The following is a 17,336-nucleotide window of genomic DNA, read 5'->3' as shown; positions in this document are numbered from 1 at the left end:
TTTCTCAGCAAGCGCTTGTAAAATAAGGGGTTTTTTTAATTAAATATATTTTTTTTCAAGATTTTATTTATTTATTTGTCAGAATGAGAGAGAGAGAGAGTACACAAGTAGGCAGAGTGGCAGGCAGAGGTGGAGAGAGAGGCAGGCTCCCTGCCAAGCAAAGAGCCCAATGTGGGACTCGATTCCAGGACTCTGGGATCATGGCCTGAGCCGAAGGCAGCAGCTTAACAGACTGAGCCACCCAGGCTCATAAAATAAGTTTTTACAGCCGCTCTCAATGTGCCTGCTGTAAGCGTGGCTAACACTGCCCTGTGACTTCCTTTGAGGTCTGTGACTTCCAGATTTCCAAAGCTGCTCACCTTTAGGCTCTGCCTGCAAACTGCCTCCAACCTGAAACCACTGAAAGTTCCATAGATCTCCTTAACCTCAATTTTCCCCTCTATTTTAGTTTCACTTATTTTGATTAGGTCTCTCATTCTATGATTACATACATGACCTTTAAAACTTATCTTACTTTTCATTAAGATAAATCTTTTTTGCATTTTTTTCTAACAAAGTAGCTCAAGTTTTTATTGGCCTAACCATTTTGTAATAGCGTATTTTCAGCCCAGAAACATTTGAAGAGTCCCTTGTATAATTTACCTTTACATGTTTCTAAAGCTATTAAATAAGTCTTGGACCAATGACTATAAACCCAAAATAGGAAACATTAAGATCTTAGTCTTCTTAAGTCAAGTCATTATGCTACAGACCTTAAATTACACGGTGTTATATGTCAATTAAATCTCAATAAAACTGGGGAAAAATATCTTATTCTTCTTGAAGAGCAACCAATGCCATAAATGAATTGTCTTTTTAACGTTCCCTCCTATTAAACCCTCTGGTTTAATATATATATATTTTTAAATTGAAATAGTTGACACACGGTGTTACATGAATTTCTGGATGTCAGTAAACTCATTTTCAATCAAGTTGGTAAAGTTTTTTTATTAACCCTCTAGAATGGTTCAAGACGTGAGGGGTTGGGCCTTTCTCCAGAAGCTTTTGTCTGGTTCTTTGCAGTGGTCATGCAGGGCAGAGGGAAATCAAGGGAGTCAGGACAGGTAACTACTTGAACCATTCAACAGAAAATACATGCAAGCAAGCAGATGTCTCATTTCTGGTCCATTTAAAAGATAAAAATCAAATCCACTCAAGGCTACGACTTCTTTGAAGTGCCTTCAGACCCAAGGGACATGAACGTGGGAAGAGGAGAAGGGGTTCTTGTAGCCTATGAATGAAAGGCTTTGATGCATTTCATTAGTGTTTTACACTAGACTGATAGGTCATTAAACAAACGAGTGGCAGGCCACGGCCTTACGAGAGGAGGCCTCACGAGCCTGCCCACCAATAAGCAAGGGAAGAGGGTTCCTTTGATGCATGAGAGCAAGTTTCTTGTCTCGCGGAGCTGAAGGATGTATCATACAGACAACGGCGAGTAAAGCGGTAGAAGTTTATTAACTGAAGATACAGAAAAAGCTGTCAAGAGTGTGTGGGTTGGGGATGCCTGGGTGGCTCAGTGGGTTAAGCCTCTGCCTTCAGCTCGGTTCATGATCTCAGGGTCCTGGGATCCAGCCCCGCATCGGGCTCTCTGCTCAGCAGGGAGCCTGCTTCCCCACCCCTCCTCTGTTTACTTGTGATCTCTGTCTGTCAAATAAATAAATAAAATCTTTAAAAAAATAAAAATAAAAATAAATTTAATTTAATTTAAAAAAAAAAAAAAAAAAAGAGTGCCCGGGTAGTCAACAATGGCCTTTAGGGCTGGTCTTTCATACAAAGCTAACCAGGGACCTTAAATCCTTTTAATGTCTCTACTAACAACACCTTCAGTGGTTTATTTCCTTTTTCGAGTCTGGTTTTTCTTTCTTGGTCAAAGGTAATTATCATCAAAAAGAGACCCACCTCACGTGCCTAAGGCAAGGGGGGCTGCTTGGTTCCCTTATCTCTGGCATCCGCACACCTCTACATTTTGGGGACTGCTGCGAGCGGGATCACAGAGCCTCCTGTCTCTAGCTCTACCTGACTCACCTGCTTTCTGTTGCCTGAAAAATCACACATGGACGAGAGTTTGAGAACAAGACCTCTGGCTATCTGAATCTTACTTTCTGAACAAACTTCTGCCAATTTCTATTTTTCAGCATCCCACTTGAATGTTCTACAACATTGTGAAGATTCTGGGTAATGTGAACAATGAAAAGTGTTATTGAGTTTTTAAGTTTTACAGAGTCTTTATAATTTAGCATATAATGAATGCCCCTCAGTCACCATAATAGACAAGACAGTCCAAACCTGGGGCTACATTTTTTTCCAGTCTTTTCCTGACATATATTTCATCTCCTTTTGGGTGTCTATGTATCTACAGTCCTGAAGGAATTTGTACAATTAAATATGAGTGACATCTTTGCTCATTTGAACAAACACAATGCAAATATAATATTTCTTATTTAAAAAGAAAATTCTTTTTCTTTCAATTCCTTTTTAATTTTTAATTTTTTTGACTCTTGCTTTTCATGATTTAACATATTGAATTAACCATTATTTTTTGTTCTTGTTTTGATATTCAACTTGTTGTAACGCGGCCAATAGATCCACCTTTAACCTGGTTTCTGTGTCTTTCTCCAGAATTTCTAAAGCATCATTGCCTTCTGGCAATAAAAGTTCTACACCAGGCTAGACCATTACCCTGAGAATGGAATCAGCTTCTCTCCAAAGATTCCTGCTTTCTCGTAGCAGAGAATAAAGAATTCAGGCTTTCCTGCTATAATACAATATTTGCATTTCTGAAAAATCTCCCATTCTGGAAAGTCACACATTGAAAGCCACGGGACTAAGGTATTTACCCCAAAGATACAGATGCAGTGAAAGGAAGGTTCATATGTACCACAATGTTCATAGCAGCAATGGCCACAATATCCATAAGGTATTTACCCCAAAGATACAGATGCAGTGAAAGGAAGGTTCATATGTACCACAATGTTCATAGCAGCAATGGCCACAATATCCAAAACGTGGAAGGAGCCAAGATGTCCTTCAACAGACAAATGGGTAAAGAAAATGTGGTCCATAAATACATGGAATATTACGCAGCCATCAGAAAGGATGAATACCCAACTTTTGTAGCAACATGGATGGGACTGGAGGAGATTATGCTGAGTGAAATAAGACAAGCAGAGAGAGTCAATTATCATATGGTTTCACTTATTTGTGGAGCATAAGGAACAACACAGAGGACATGGGGAGATGGGGAAGAGAAGTGAATTGGGAGAAATTGGAGGGGGAGATGAACCATGACAGACTGTGGACTCCTTCGATAAACAAACTGAGGGATTTAGGGCAGACCACGGAGGGCGCCGTGATGGGTGTTACGGAGGGCACATATTGCCCAGAGCACTGGGTGTTGCATGTAAACAATCAGTCTTGGAACACTACATCAAAAACTAATAATGTATTTTATGGTGACTAACAACATAATAAAAATTTTTTTAAATAGTAATCAAAGCTGCAGGACTTGGGGACAAATGAAGGTGGGGAGACCACTCAAACCTTACGCAACCTTGGAACCAGAGCACTAAGGAAAACAGTCAGTGGTACCTGGACTGTCACCTTGGGTGTCACAGGCAGGCAGGCATAGGTGGAGGCGGACAAAGGTACATGAAAAATTCACGTAGCCCCTTGAGTAGAAATGTCGGCTGGTTTAGCTGGAGTGCGCTGGGGGTGCCAGGAAGAAGTCACAGCTGGGAGCCTCCCGGGCACAGCAGCCAAGAGCAGCCCCAGACCAGCCTGCTGAGCCTGGTGCAGGTGTTTTTTGTTTTCTAACCACAACTCAAGGAATCCTGCAGCCAGTACAGTAGATTAGTTGTGGGTTTTTTTTTTTAATTTTTCTAATTCTGCTCTTGCTGTGCTAGATCCCCCTCGAGCTGGGCGCTCAAGGACCCAGCACCAAATCCAGCTCCCCTTTCCATGAAGCCTCTCCTGATTGTTCTAGCATCAAACTTCCTCATTGTTCTCTCTCTCTCTCTCTTTTTCCCTAAATGCACAGCTTGTAATTTTCTTGAAACTATTTCATTCTGCTTTGAACACCCTTATTTTTCGGACATAGCTGCATCTTGGAAGAGGTCCGGGATCATCTCCTTCGGGAGCTTGACTCCTTCCCTGAAACACCATGCTTCCTTGAGTCATCCGACTGTCTTCCCAAAGTAGTGGACAAAAAAGCTGGCTGATGAAACTTGATTGCTAAACAACAGTTTAAATTCAGGCCCCAATATTGTGCTTGTGAAATGTAAGCCTGGGTCTCACTTTCTGCCATTGATTGTTACAGGATTAGTGGGCTGTGTACCAGCACAGCCCAGGCCTTTCAAGCTGGCCTCCCTTGATACGGACCGGGACCACACCGCTGGCCCCAACAACAGGGAGCACCCGCTGACTTTTGCTGCGGGGTAGCCCAGGGCAACGGGGTGTGCACTAGGAGACGTGCTGGGTACAGCGTGGAGGCTCGGGACTGTTAGAACAACCACTTCTCCCCTCCCTTCGCTGACCACACTCTATGCTCTACCCAGAAGGGCTGGAGATGGCGCTGGAACCTCCTGGGGTTTTACTCAGATCTCGTGGAAGCTTCGTAAGATCCACTCCTAGGGCCACCAGGGTGACTCAGTCAGTTAATCGTCTGCCTTCAGCTTAGGTCACGATCCGAGGATTCCCTCCAGGCTCCCTGCTGAGTGGGGAGGTCTGCTTCTACCTCTGCCCCTACCCCTGCTTATGGCTCACTCTCTTTCTCTTCTCTCTCAAATAAATAAATAAAATCTTTAAAAAAAAAAAATCCACCCCTTTAGAGAAAAAAAAGAATCTGCTTCCAGTTCCATCCCTGGAACCAGAAGGTCAGTCCCAAAGCCACCTGTGTCCGACAGCATCTGGGCCATAGGCTCACTGAGCAGGGACCGTGTTTTATACATAAGTTCCACCCTCTCCCCTACATTCCAGTATCAAATAGTGAACAGAACTTAAAGAAAAATCCAATTTCAAATAATTCCTATTTGGTGAATTAGTTCATCAAAGTAAAGTAAATGTAGAGTTGACTCTTGAGCTTTAATGAAAAGTTAAGTGTAGTTTATAAACAAGGAGGATTAGCACGACTTGAACCAGTTCTGCTGGAAGGTCTGAAGCCAGGGGCTCCTGTAACTTTTACCCAGGATCTGGGGCAGAAAGTAGACATAGTTTCAATCCAAATATAAAATACCAAAAGGAACAAAAATGAAAAATAACCTCTCAGTGTCTATTTTTGGAAAAGAGAAAGTTTTATTAATACTAGAGATTTCCTATCAATTCTTTGTACTCATATGAAGTCAAGTCTTTCTCTAGACTTTATGTCCTTAATATCTAGTGTCAATATTACAGTCATTTCTTATATCTTATTGATTTAAAAGCTCATTTTCCATTCAAATGCAATACTTGGTTTGAATAGTGACTACCCTGGATACAGCTGGGAAAAACTGAGAGTTACATACACTTTCGCTATTTTTAGATTCACTAATTATTGACAATTTAGCCATATTTGCTTTCATGCTGTCTTGAATGCATATGCACTCTGTTTTCGTATATAGATAGGTATTTATTTACATTTTTATTTATATATATAACCCAGAAACATGAGCAAATGTACCTATGCTCTACCCAGAAGTGCTCTGTTGTCACTAACTTCTTCAATGCGAGAAACAGTAAAATGGCATTATCTAGGTTTCCAGACTCTATCACTCTCTCTATCTATCACTATAGCTACATTTTCATTTTGCCTTAGCAACAGTTTACTAACGCTGGTCACCTTCTCTAAACGATCTCCCCACCCCGTTCAGCAAGGGCTGAGCCACTGATTCTAATGGAAGACGAGAAACGATGTTGATAATTATGCAGAAAATAACAAATTCAACTTTTTCCCTTTTTGTCATTCTGTTCTTTCTTACAGATGGCAGAAGTAACTGGCCTGGCTCCGGGGGAGCGTCGTTCCAATCTGAAGCAGTTTCCAGGTAAACAATGAGGTCAGAGCTGGACGAGCTTACCATATACTCCAACTTATTCCGCAGACAAGGAAACCGACGCACACAGTAGTCAATGTACGTGCCCAAGGTCGCTTAGCTAGCTCTTGTTTGCAACCACGATTCACTTAGGACATCCCCCGTCCCTGATGACAGTCCCTATCTTTGGTCTACCAGTCCTGCCCCATAGGGAGGCCCTGCCACCCAGGAGATTTAGAAAACATTCTTCAGGATGTCCCCGCAGACACTTCTTCCCAAGAAGACCACCTGCCTGCCCGTGTCCTTGCCTCCCACTCTCTGGGACCGGGTCGACCCGCGCAGTTGGGGTAGCCTTGTGCTTTCCTAACCCTGCCCTGCCTGTCGGGGCTCCACACAGCCATCTTCCATTCAGACTCCCACGTTCCTTCTCGCTCTCCATCACCCCCTGCGCCTCTCCCTGTCCTCCATCCCCACAAGGCCTTTCCCTCGGGTGGCCAGGCAGCGGGGACCTCTAGGGCCACACGAACAGTAACTGCTCAACTGCTTACAACGAGTTTTTTCTTTTTTCTTTTCCTTTTAATTTAAGCAACTGGAAGCTGTTCTGGACTTGTTCCTGCTACAGAGGTGGTGACCCAGCCGGCAGAGGCCCCTCCGCTCTGAGCCCCACCTCCCTGCCTCCTCCCAGCCCCACATCACGGCTGCACACGGAGGGCCCCGCTCCCCTCCCACAGAAAGACCAAGCACAAGCAGAAGAAGACCTGGAATAGGAGAAGTGCTCCCTTCAACATCTCCCTAGTTACTGAAGGGGACTGTGGGCCCGCCCGGCTGGCTGCCACCGTGATTGTCATCAGGGCTGCCAGATCTAGGAAATAAAAATACAGAATGCCCAGTTAGGTCTGCTTTTGGGTAAACAACAAATACTTCTTTAATAGTTCAGTATGCCCCGTGCCGTCTGGGGACCTATTTCTACTAAGATATCATTGTTTTCCTGAAATCCCAATTCAGCTGGGCCACCTGGAGTTTACCTATTTTAATATTCAAAGAAAATGATCCAAAAACGCTCCCAGGCCAGATAGGGTCTGTGGTTGCAGCAAGGGCAACGGAGAGCAAACACTGCTCAGATCCGTCCGGATCCGGCCCGTCCGGATCCGGCAGAGCAGTGAGCCCAGCAGGCACTCAGCCCATGCCACCCAGGCCTACGGAAGTGCCTCCTCCAAAGCCTCGGCAATGATTTACAAAGCAGTAAAAATGGAAATTCACTCACACCCAAATCCAGGGGGTAGAAAACAGGACATCAAGTCCTGCCAGCAGTTAGTTAACCCAAGAGGGAAAAAGAAACAGGCAACCACACACACACACACACACACACACACACACTATAATGGTGAAAAAACCAAATAATTGCAAAAGTGTTTCCTCGCACAGAAGCAAAGAGTTACCTGTAACAGAAAGAGTGGATTCTGGGGCGTCTGGTGGCTCAGTGGGTTAAATCCTCTGCCTTCTGCTCAGGTCATGATCTCAGGGTGCTGGGATCGAGCCCCGCATCGGGCTCTCTGCTCACCGGGGAGCCTGATTCCTCCTCTCTCTCTCTGCCTACTTGTGATCTCTGTCTGTAAAATAAATAAAATCTTAAAAAAAGAAAGAAAGAAAGTGGATTCTGTAAAAGCTGGCCATTTCAGACAGGAGAGCCTTCTTGGCGTTTTTCCACTTGGGAGGCTCAGCCACCCGTGGGCAAACCACACACACACACTCTCTCTCTCTCTCCACCTTCTCCCAGCCTCATGGCTTCCCATGCATCAGCTCTTACTTCGGGGGACGCGGCCGTCCGGATGGGAGACTTCCAGCCGCGCCCGCCGCACACTTAGAGCGAACACCGCGGGCGCCACGATGACCCGGAGAACTGGCCGCGCACCGGTCGCGCACAGGCGCAGCACCGCCGTGTCGTTTCCCGTGCAATCCCCGCGACACCGCGGACGCGCGGAACGCGGTGGGGGCGAGCTCGCGCGTGAGGAGGGGGCGCGGGGAGTGAGGGAGGGCGCGCCTGGGACCCGATCCGCACAGTCTTGCCCTCAGAGGGCTTAGAATCCGGAGCGAAGGATCAGAAGGACGAGCTTCCTCCGCCCGAAGTACAGACCTGCCTTGTGTTCGCGGAGGGCGGGGAGGCGGCCCGCGGGCGGGAGGGAGAAGCTGGGGAGGCCGGACCTCGGGTCCGGAGCACGAGAAGAAGCCCGCCGCAGGGTTTAACGCACACATCTAAGTAAATAAGGTTCACTCGAAGTCAAACGTGCTAAGATGAAATGGGCCACTGCCTGACTCGGGTCGGGAGAGGAAAAATCGATTCTTCCGATCCATGAGCAAGAATCGATTTACGTTTAGTTTCCAGGCGGAGCGGAGCATTTCCGACGGTTCCGATCTCGGCGTGGACGCGCGGAAATCTCGTCCCTGAGGACATCATGTTATAAAGGGCCATGCTCGAGCCAAGACCACACATGGGAGGAAATGCGAATGTCATTTCTTCGGGAATAAGATTGCCCCTCAACAAGAACAAGGTAGGGTTTTGTTTTGTTTTGTTTTGTTTTGTTTTTTTTGTTGTTGTTGTTGTTTTTAAGTGTGAATCCTGACCCAGAAGTGAATGTCCACACTGCCCTTTTGTGATTTTCCATGACTGGGACAGGCTCTGTTCCCATATAGCTGCCGGGTCTGTCACTATCCCCTGGTACCCCCCAACCCCCACACCCCTCGTGGGGCCTCTGCCGCACCCCACCTCCCTAAGCATATGCATGCGCATGTCGCCTGGTCAGCCTCACAGGCTTCTCTCTGCTCCTGGAAGGAAGTCGCCCAGGTCCCCACCACGAGGGGACCTCCCATGTGTCGCTTCCTCTGCATGGCCGGCGCTATGCGTCGTTCTGGCGAGGACCACGGGGCTCCCCACCGTGGGTGCTCCTTGCAGTCGAGGCCTCAGCGCGCATCTCCCCCCTCACCGCCGGGCCTGCCCATCTCAGCCTGTCTAAAGTAGCATACCCCACGCGAGGCATTCCTTAGCGCATTTTGGTGTTGTCTTCATACCTCCTAGAATTATCTACAAAATTGTCATTTCGGTGTCTGGTTTCCCATTAAAGGCAAACATCTTTTTTTATCTTTCTTTTTTTTTAAGTTTTTGTGCAAATTCCTGTTAACGCATCGTATAATATTAGTTTCAGGTGTAGAACTGAGTGATTCAGTGCTTCATTCAACACACACTGCTCATCACGAGTGCCCTCCTTACTCCCCATCACCGCTCTAACCCAGCCCCCCACCGACCTCCCCTCTGGTAACCATCCGCATGTTCTCTACAATTAAGAGTCTGTTTCTTGGTTTGCCTCTCTCTCTCTCTTTTCTCCCCCTTTGCTAATTTGTTTTGTTCTTTATTTTGTATTTTATTTTATTTGTTTTGTTTTGTTTTTTATAAAGATTTTTTTTTTAATTTGACAGAGATCACAAGTAGGCAGAGAGGCAGGCAGAGAGGGGGGAAGCAGGCTCCCTGCTGAGCAGAGAGCCCCATGCGGGGCTTGATCCGAGGACCCTGAGATCATGACCTGAGCCAAAGGCAGAAGCTTACCCCACTGAGCCACCCAGGCGCCCCTTTATTTTATTTTTTAATTTAAATTCTAGTTAGTTGACATAGAGTTCAATATTGGTTTCCGGAGTAGAGTTCAGTGGTTCATCACTTTCATATAATACCCAGTGCTCATCTAACAAGTGTCTTCCTTAACACCCACCTCCCATCCATGCCATCCCCCTCCCTCCCCCGTCCAGCAACCCTCAGTTTGTTCTCTATAGAACAGTCTCATGATTCGTTTCCCTCTCTCTTTTTCCTCCTCCTGAGTGTTCATTTTGTTTCTTAAATTCCCCATATGAAATCATATATTTCTTTCTCTGATTGACTTATTTTGCTTAGCACAATACTTTAGCTCCATTCACGTCATTGCAAATGGCAGGATTTCCTTCTTCTTTTTTTTTTTTTTCCCAAAGATTTTATTTATTTGACAGACAGAGATCACAGGTAGGCAGAGAGGCAGGCAGAGAGAGAGAGGGGGAAGCAGGTTCTGCACTGAGCAGAAAGCCTGATGCAGGGTTTGATCCCTGGACCCCGGGATCATGACCCAAGCCGAAGGCAGAGGCTTCAACCCACTGAGCCACTCAGGTGCCCTGAATGTCTTTCTTTTTGAGGGCTGAGTAGTATTCGCGTATGTGCGTGTGTGTGTGTGTGTGTGTGTGTGTGTATACACACCACCTCTTCCTTACCATTCACCAGTCAGTGGGCATCTGGGTTCTTTTCAGAGTTTGGCTATTGTTGATAATGCTCCTATAAACACTGGGGTGCAGGTGCCCCTTCAAATCTGTATTTTTGTATCCTTTGGGTAAATACCTAGTAGTACAATTGTGGATCATAGGGTAGTTCTATTTTTAGCTTTTTGCTCTAAACCACTATACCATTGTCCAGAGCGGCTGCACCAGTTTGCATTCCCACGACCGTGCAAGAGGGCTCCCCTTCCTCCCCATTCTCTGCATCCTCACCAACACCTGATCTCTCCTGTGTTGTTAATTTTGGTTCTTCTGACCTATGTGAGGGGGTATCTCATCATGGTTTTGACGTGTATTTCTAAGGGCAAAGATTTTATCTGTCTTGGTCACTATGGCAACCCCTGGGCCAGGGACTGTATTTGGCACAGAGTAAGTGCTCAGTAAACATTTATTGGCAGAACAAATACATTTCAACTCCAGATAAACCAGAAATAGTGCTTTTCAACCTACTTACATTAGAAAAGACATACACATTAATGATGAGAACTAAGTCCCAGACTGTGCACTTTGAGAAACGACTAAAAAAAAATAATGCATTCAATCTTCCCTAATAACAACTATATGTGATTTATTGGGAAGAATTCCCGTGTTTGAGATTTTAAAATTAGAAGGGTGGCTCAGTCAGTTAAGCATCCAACTCTTGATCTCAACTCAGGTCTTAATCTTGGGGTCGTGAGTTCAAGCTCCATGTAAAAAACAAATAAATAAAAATAATAAAATAATACAGATTAGGAGAAGAACGTTTACTATTGCTGACTTCCAGTCTTCTTCACTTGAAACATTTTGATAAAATTTCAATAGATGGGCTACCCACCACTGCCTCTCTGACAATTTTCACCCTTGAAAGATGGTTACCCAACTTTATTATTATTATTATTTATTTTATTTTATTTTTTAGAGTGAGAGAGCACACACATGCGTGTGCATGAGGAGGTGGGGCAGAGGGAAAAGGACAGAGAGGACCTTAACAAGCAGACTCTGTGCCCACTGCAGAGCCCAACAGGGGCTTCCATCTCCTGACCCTGAGATCATGACCCGAGCTGAAACCAAGAGTCAGAAGCTTAACCGACTGAGCCACCCAGGCACTCCTACCCAACTTTTTTATGCTTTAGAGACAGGAAACCCACCTCCAAGCATATTTTTAAAGGGGTTAGGTAAGGATTCCTAGGGTTTCTAGGTCCCTGTGGTATCTACACTTGCTTCTCACCTCTTCAGTTTGACGGTATCTTCCTCGGCCTCCATCAGCACGTTAGCCAAAGTCCGGCACCGGGCCTGGCTTCTCACCCATGCTAGGACATCACCTTGGTTTCCATATGGCCCACGTGCCCAAGTGACACTCATCAATGGAAGCCTTTTATCCTAATCCTCTGTGTTCTTAGCAAAGAGCAGATCCTGAGTTTTAGCACTCTTCAAGGGCAAGGAGTGGGTTTATAGAACTAAGATTAGTACAACGCCTCTGTCTGCGGGACAGGGAGGGTGAGCACAGTAATTAATGTGACTTTTTAAGTCTCTCTTGTTATCTTAAAAAATCTTTTCTTGGGCTTGCCCCCAAACCTGGCATAGATGAATAATCTTGAGAACTATAAAAGTAGGGACTGTAACAGTTTTGCCTTCCTCCCACTACTCTGTCAGAGCTCCTATCAAATCACAAATCAGATTACCTGGAGCCAGGAAGCCAGTAAGGAGCTGGGTGTTTCTGGACACTGTTAGCACCTGGTTTTGCACGTGTTTAGGCTCCAGAACAGCTATGGGGTCGAGTTGCCTACAACAGGGAAAGAGGAAACTGCTACAAATAATCAACCCTCCCCACCTCCAAATCGTTCACTGGGCCTTCCTTGGCGCCCACAAGAAAGGCCGGGGACAAGGTGGTGAGAACAGTGTGTGTCATGGCCAGGAAACACGGAGTTTAGGGAGGCAACTCTCTTAGAGCAGGCCTGCTCTTCGTCTGTGGCAAGAGGTCACCTCAGCCCTCAGGCTGCTCCCTACAAACACAGCCCTGAGAAGCAGCCAGAAAAGGGGAGAGAGCCTTGCTTGCCTTCTTGGCACACCTAGGAAGAACATGGCAGGTCGCCTCTCCCAACGAGGTCAAGAACCAGTCTCAGAGGACCCAGCCCAGGAAGTTCCTTCACTGAATGGAGTAGATCCTGCTCTGCTCACCAAGCCTAGGCCACAGGCTTGCTGTTGAGGACGGGAGGATCTGAAATCGTGGAAGTGGAAAGTCGGAAGCTGCCCCTGCTGGTCTGAGGCACTGGAGGGGGTAAGGAGAGCGCAAGTAGGAAGGCAGGAAGGAGTTGTGCTTCCTCAGTATGGAGGAGGATGAGACCAGGGTCCCTCAAGATGGGTGACATGAGCCCGGGGAAGTGCTGAGGGCATCAGTCAGGGTTCTGGGAAGGGAACACCTCAGACCCACCCTGCCCCCATTTCCCCACAGACGTGGGGCCACCACAGCCAAGAGGCAGACTCAGCCATGCAGCATGGTTAGGAGATGAGGGGCTGGAAGTGAGCTTCCCAGAGCCGCTCCTCGTACCCCTGTGGTGTGGCTCAGACCCAGCCGGTCCTGCCATCCCCCAGAGGCCTTTACTGGACCTGATGCAGGTGCCTCCCCAGGCTCCTTGGGCCACGTGCTGCTGGGCACAGTCAGGGCCGCTGCCAGGCACATGGACCCTCCCCATCCTCTCCCCTTCTTTGGAGGCAGCTTGAACCAGCCACCAGGCCACTTGGTCCAGCCTGCAGCCACACGGCCTGAGCTGGGCTGCGCTCTTGACCCTACTCCCGAGCTGTCTGAAATGCACACCCCATGGGACGCATTGTCGCTGACGGCAGAACCTGCCATTTCCCAGTTCCGAGGCAGCACCACTTGACACGGACTTGACTTCTCGCGAGTGCCGCAGGCAGAGCTGGGAACACAATCCAGGAGCGCAGAAGAGTTCTGACTTGGGAAGACTGAACTGGGAGAGACAGGAACCCAGAAGGAACCAGTAGATGAATTCCGTGCCCTTCCTCCTCCCCCCTTTCCCCCACCCCATCAATGATCCCAAGCCGCAGGAAGCCTCTCCAGCGGTGTTCACATTCCGGAGGCCCCCCGCAGCCTCCGAGGAGGCATCCCCGCACCTGTGTTTCCTTGCACCTGCCATCTCCTGTCCCCTGCCTGAGTTAGCCTTTCCTCTCAGTTCGGCTCCCCTGGGACTGCTCTCTGTCCTCATGCCTCCCTGCAGATAATACACTGGCGTTTCTGGATTTCAGTAGACTGTTTTTCTAGGGACCCCTGGCTTAGGCAACATCTATAGAGGGGAGTTGAGGGATTGCCTGGGGACCTTGCCAAGATCATAGAGATGGGGCAGGTGGCTTTCCGTGTGGGGCTTTAGAGATGGCGGTGCAGGGGCGCAGGCACTCAGGGGTCTGTGAGAGCCTGTATGGGAACAGGCCAGTGAGACACAGACCAAAGACGGGACAAGGGACAGCCAGAGAATGACAACAAGAGGAGCAGCCCCTGGGCGGTCCAGGGTCACCTCCTGAAAATTCTTTTTCCCCAAACCTCAGAGTACCCAGATCCCAACTGGCAGATGGGAACAGAGCAAAGACAAAAACCAGAGAGGTCACTCCAATGAGACTGCTTCAACCATTCCTGATAGAGAGTTCAATTACTTTTCAACAGATTAAAATTTTATTTCTTTTTCAACAGATTAACATTTTAAACAAAGAGAAGACCATTGAGACTGGAAGAAATAGCAGTGGTTTTCACAAGCAAGGCGACGTTGTGCCTGCCATCCCGGAAAGAATATCCGTCCAAGTTGACAGGAAGAGATTCCACTGGCTTTGCGAGTCTGGGTGCTTGTGAGAGCTTGTGCGACGGCGTTGCTAGAATTCACTGGAGTCCACAAAGTTGAGAGCCTTTGCGGGGGGCCAGGATTATAGGTTCAGGAGCACTGGAACTGACCCAAGCTGATGTTGGTGAAGGGGAGATCCTTCTTTGTTTATCTGGAAATGTGGCTGTTTGGCTTGATCCAGGACTCTAAACTAGGGTTGCCAAGGGCATATGCCTACAGGCACCAGGCAGGTGACATCGATGGGGGAAGGGGACTCCCTGGGAACTGTGTCCAACAGGAGTCTGCTTACCCAGCGTATCTGGGCTAGCACTGCCCACTGGGGTTCAGTGCCCCCAGAGTGTAGCTCGCATTATTAAGGCAGATAGCTCACTTCATCTGAAGCCCGCAATAACCCCAGGAGGACATACTATTCTTACCCCTCTTTTTCAGATGAGAAAAATAACTCCTCACTGAGTTACTTTGAGTCCTGAGGCACAGAGAGGTTAAGTGAGTCCAAGGTCAAATGAGTGGAAAGGGGCAGAGCAGGGCTCCAGACTCGGGCAGTCTGGCTCCAGAACGTGCCTGCCCATAAGGCCCAATTCTGCTGATTCTTCTGTAGTCAGAAACTGAGACAAAAAAAAAAAAAAAAAAATCTCCCAATTTAAATACTCAGAGTATTTTAAAAAAAAAAAAATACTCTGAAAGCCAAAGAAAACCAAAGTGTGGGCCAAGCTACAGCCTATGAGCTGCATTCGTGTGTGGCGTTCCAAGAGGTATCCTTGGAAAGCCATGTTTTTGTTTTTGTTTCCCCCTTCTTCCCCCAATCTTCACAGCAGAGTTTAAACTTGTCCCTTTACCTTCAGAGTAGTCAAGTTGTGCCCCTACCCCCTTCTACCTGTAATGCTTCCACGACGCAAAATATTTCTGAATTCCTCTGTCTGGGAATTGCCTTCAGAAAGGTTTACAAGTCAGCTCTGTTATTTTGTTGCCATATCTTCTCTTTGGAGGAAACTGGCATTTCCCAGTGTGGTTCCAATCATGTTCGCCAGATGTGGCTGTGAATCACATTCAGTTATTTCCAGAAATCACATCCATTCTGAATGCAGGGCGACTGGCCGCCCAGGGAATCGTCCACAGGAATGTGTTCTGAGCACCATTACAAGATGTGTGCAGCCTTCAGGATAATGACATTTAGAAGGACACACCAATCCATCCCCTCACATTCTTCTGGGTTAGAAAACCAGCCACTAACGTACAGCTTCCTCTCATTTATAGGACCTGCGTTGGATATTCTGAGTGATGTTGTGACATTATCTTTTGTAAATTCCTCCATCCGAAATCAATCAGTCCCTCTGCCCCCAGTGCTGAGAATTATGCACAAGGTACAGAACTTGAATGGTCTACAATTAAAAACAACACTACCATCTGACCCAGCCCTTCCACTTCTGGGCATATACCCCAAAGAATTGAAAGCTGTGTCTCGAAGAGATATTTGTACACTCATGTTCGTAACAGCACGATTCACGGTAGTTAAAACGCGGAAGCAATCCCAGTGTCCACTGCCAGATAAATGGTACCTAAAGTAGTCAGAACCATAGACACAGAAAGTGGGATAGTGGTGGCCAGAGGCTCGGGAAGGGGAGAATTGGGGAGTTGTTGTTTAACGGGTAGAGAGTTTCAGTTTTCCATGATAACAGTTCTGGAGATGGGTTACAAAGCAACATGGATATATGTAGCACTATTGAGCTGTACATTTAAAAATGGTTACGATGGAATATTGTGTTATATGTATATCACCAAGATAAAAAATTAAAAAAATAAAATGAACCATCATTCTCCTCTTTAAAACAAAATAAAACACCGTGAAACCCACCCCACACGAGCAGATCTCTTGCACGAATCACATCCCAGCAGGCAGATAAGACGTTCATCACGGATGGGCCCTGACCCTCAGGGCTGTTTGCGAACCATTGGACCAGCAAACTCCAGTTTCTAGGAGTTGGGGCTGAGGCAGGTTCTAGGCTAGAAACAGAAAAGGAGAAGTGAAGTGTCCTAGGCCTCAGCTGCAAGGGAGTTTACCCAGGACAGGGCGGCTCTGGGAGGAGCCCGGATGTGTCCCCTGGCTGGTGGAAGCCTGCCAGGCTCTGTCCACTCTTACCTTCAGAGGAGGAATCAGAGCTTGGGAACGTGCGATCTTCTTTAGTCCCCTTAGCAAGGGGTAATATTCTATTATTTTTTAAATTTATTTTATTATTTTTTAAGATTTTATTTATTTTTCTTTTGTCAGAGAGAGAGAGAGGGAGCACAAGCAGGGGGAGGGGCAGAGGGAGAAGGAAGGAGCCCGATGCGGGGCTCGATCGAGGGACCCTGGGATCATGACCAAAGCTGCAGTCAAATGCTCATCGGATTGGGCCACGCAGGTGCCCCATCTGTTATTTTAAACATAAGAACTGATCAAGGATCTAGGGCTCTCCTGGCTGCTCCATTGCTCTGCCTTTGGTCGGGGGCTCTCAGGGCACTTGGGGGAGCAGCTGAACACCAGCGGGTACATGAGTGTTTCACTCCACCCCCCTCCCTGCTCCCCAGCTTTACTGAGGCGTAACTGACAAATAGAAAGTACATTTACGGTGTGCAGTGTGAGGTTCTGGTGTGTGCGTGTGGGCGCAACGAGGCACGATCCACACAACTGACGTAGCCATCACCTCACAGAGTTAGCGTTTGTGTAGGGTGTGTGTGTGTGTGTGTGTGTGTGTGTGTGTGTAGAGAGAGAGAGCACTGAAGACTTACTCTCTTAGCAAATACCAAGTATATAATACAGAGTATTACCCATAGTCACCATGCGGCGCATTTGACCTCCAGAGTCTCTTCATTCTACGTAACTGCAGCCATGTAGGGTTTGACCAACATCGCCTCCTCCCGCACCCCCCACCCCCGCTCCCACCCCCGACCCCGGGCAGCCGCCATTCTGCTCTTCGCCTCTGTTGGACTTTCTTAGATCCCACAAAGAAGGGAGATCAGTGTTCGTTTTTTCTGCGTCTTCCTTGTTTCCCTGAGCATAATGTCCTTCAGGCTTATCCATGTTGTCCCAAATGACAGGATTCCCTTCCTTTTCAAGGCTGAATAATATTCATGTGTGTGCGTG

This window comes from Mustela erminea, chromosome 2 (assembly GCF_009829155.1).
Source record: "Mustela erminea isolate mMusErm1 chromosome 2, mMusErm1.Pri, whole genome shotgun sequence".
Taxonomy (NCBI): Eukaryota; Metazoa; Chordata; class Mammalia; order Carnivora; family Mustelidae; genus Mustela; species Mustela erminea.
The sequence above is the reverse complement of the archived record's forward strand: the minus strand, read 5'-3'. Positions refer to the sequence as shown.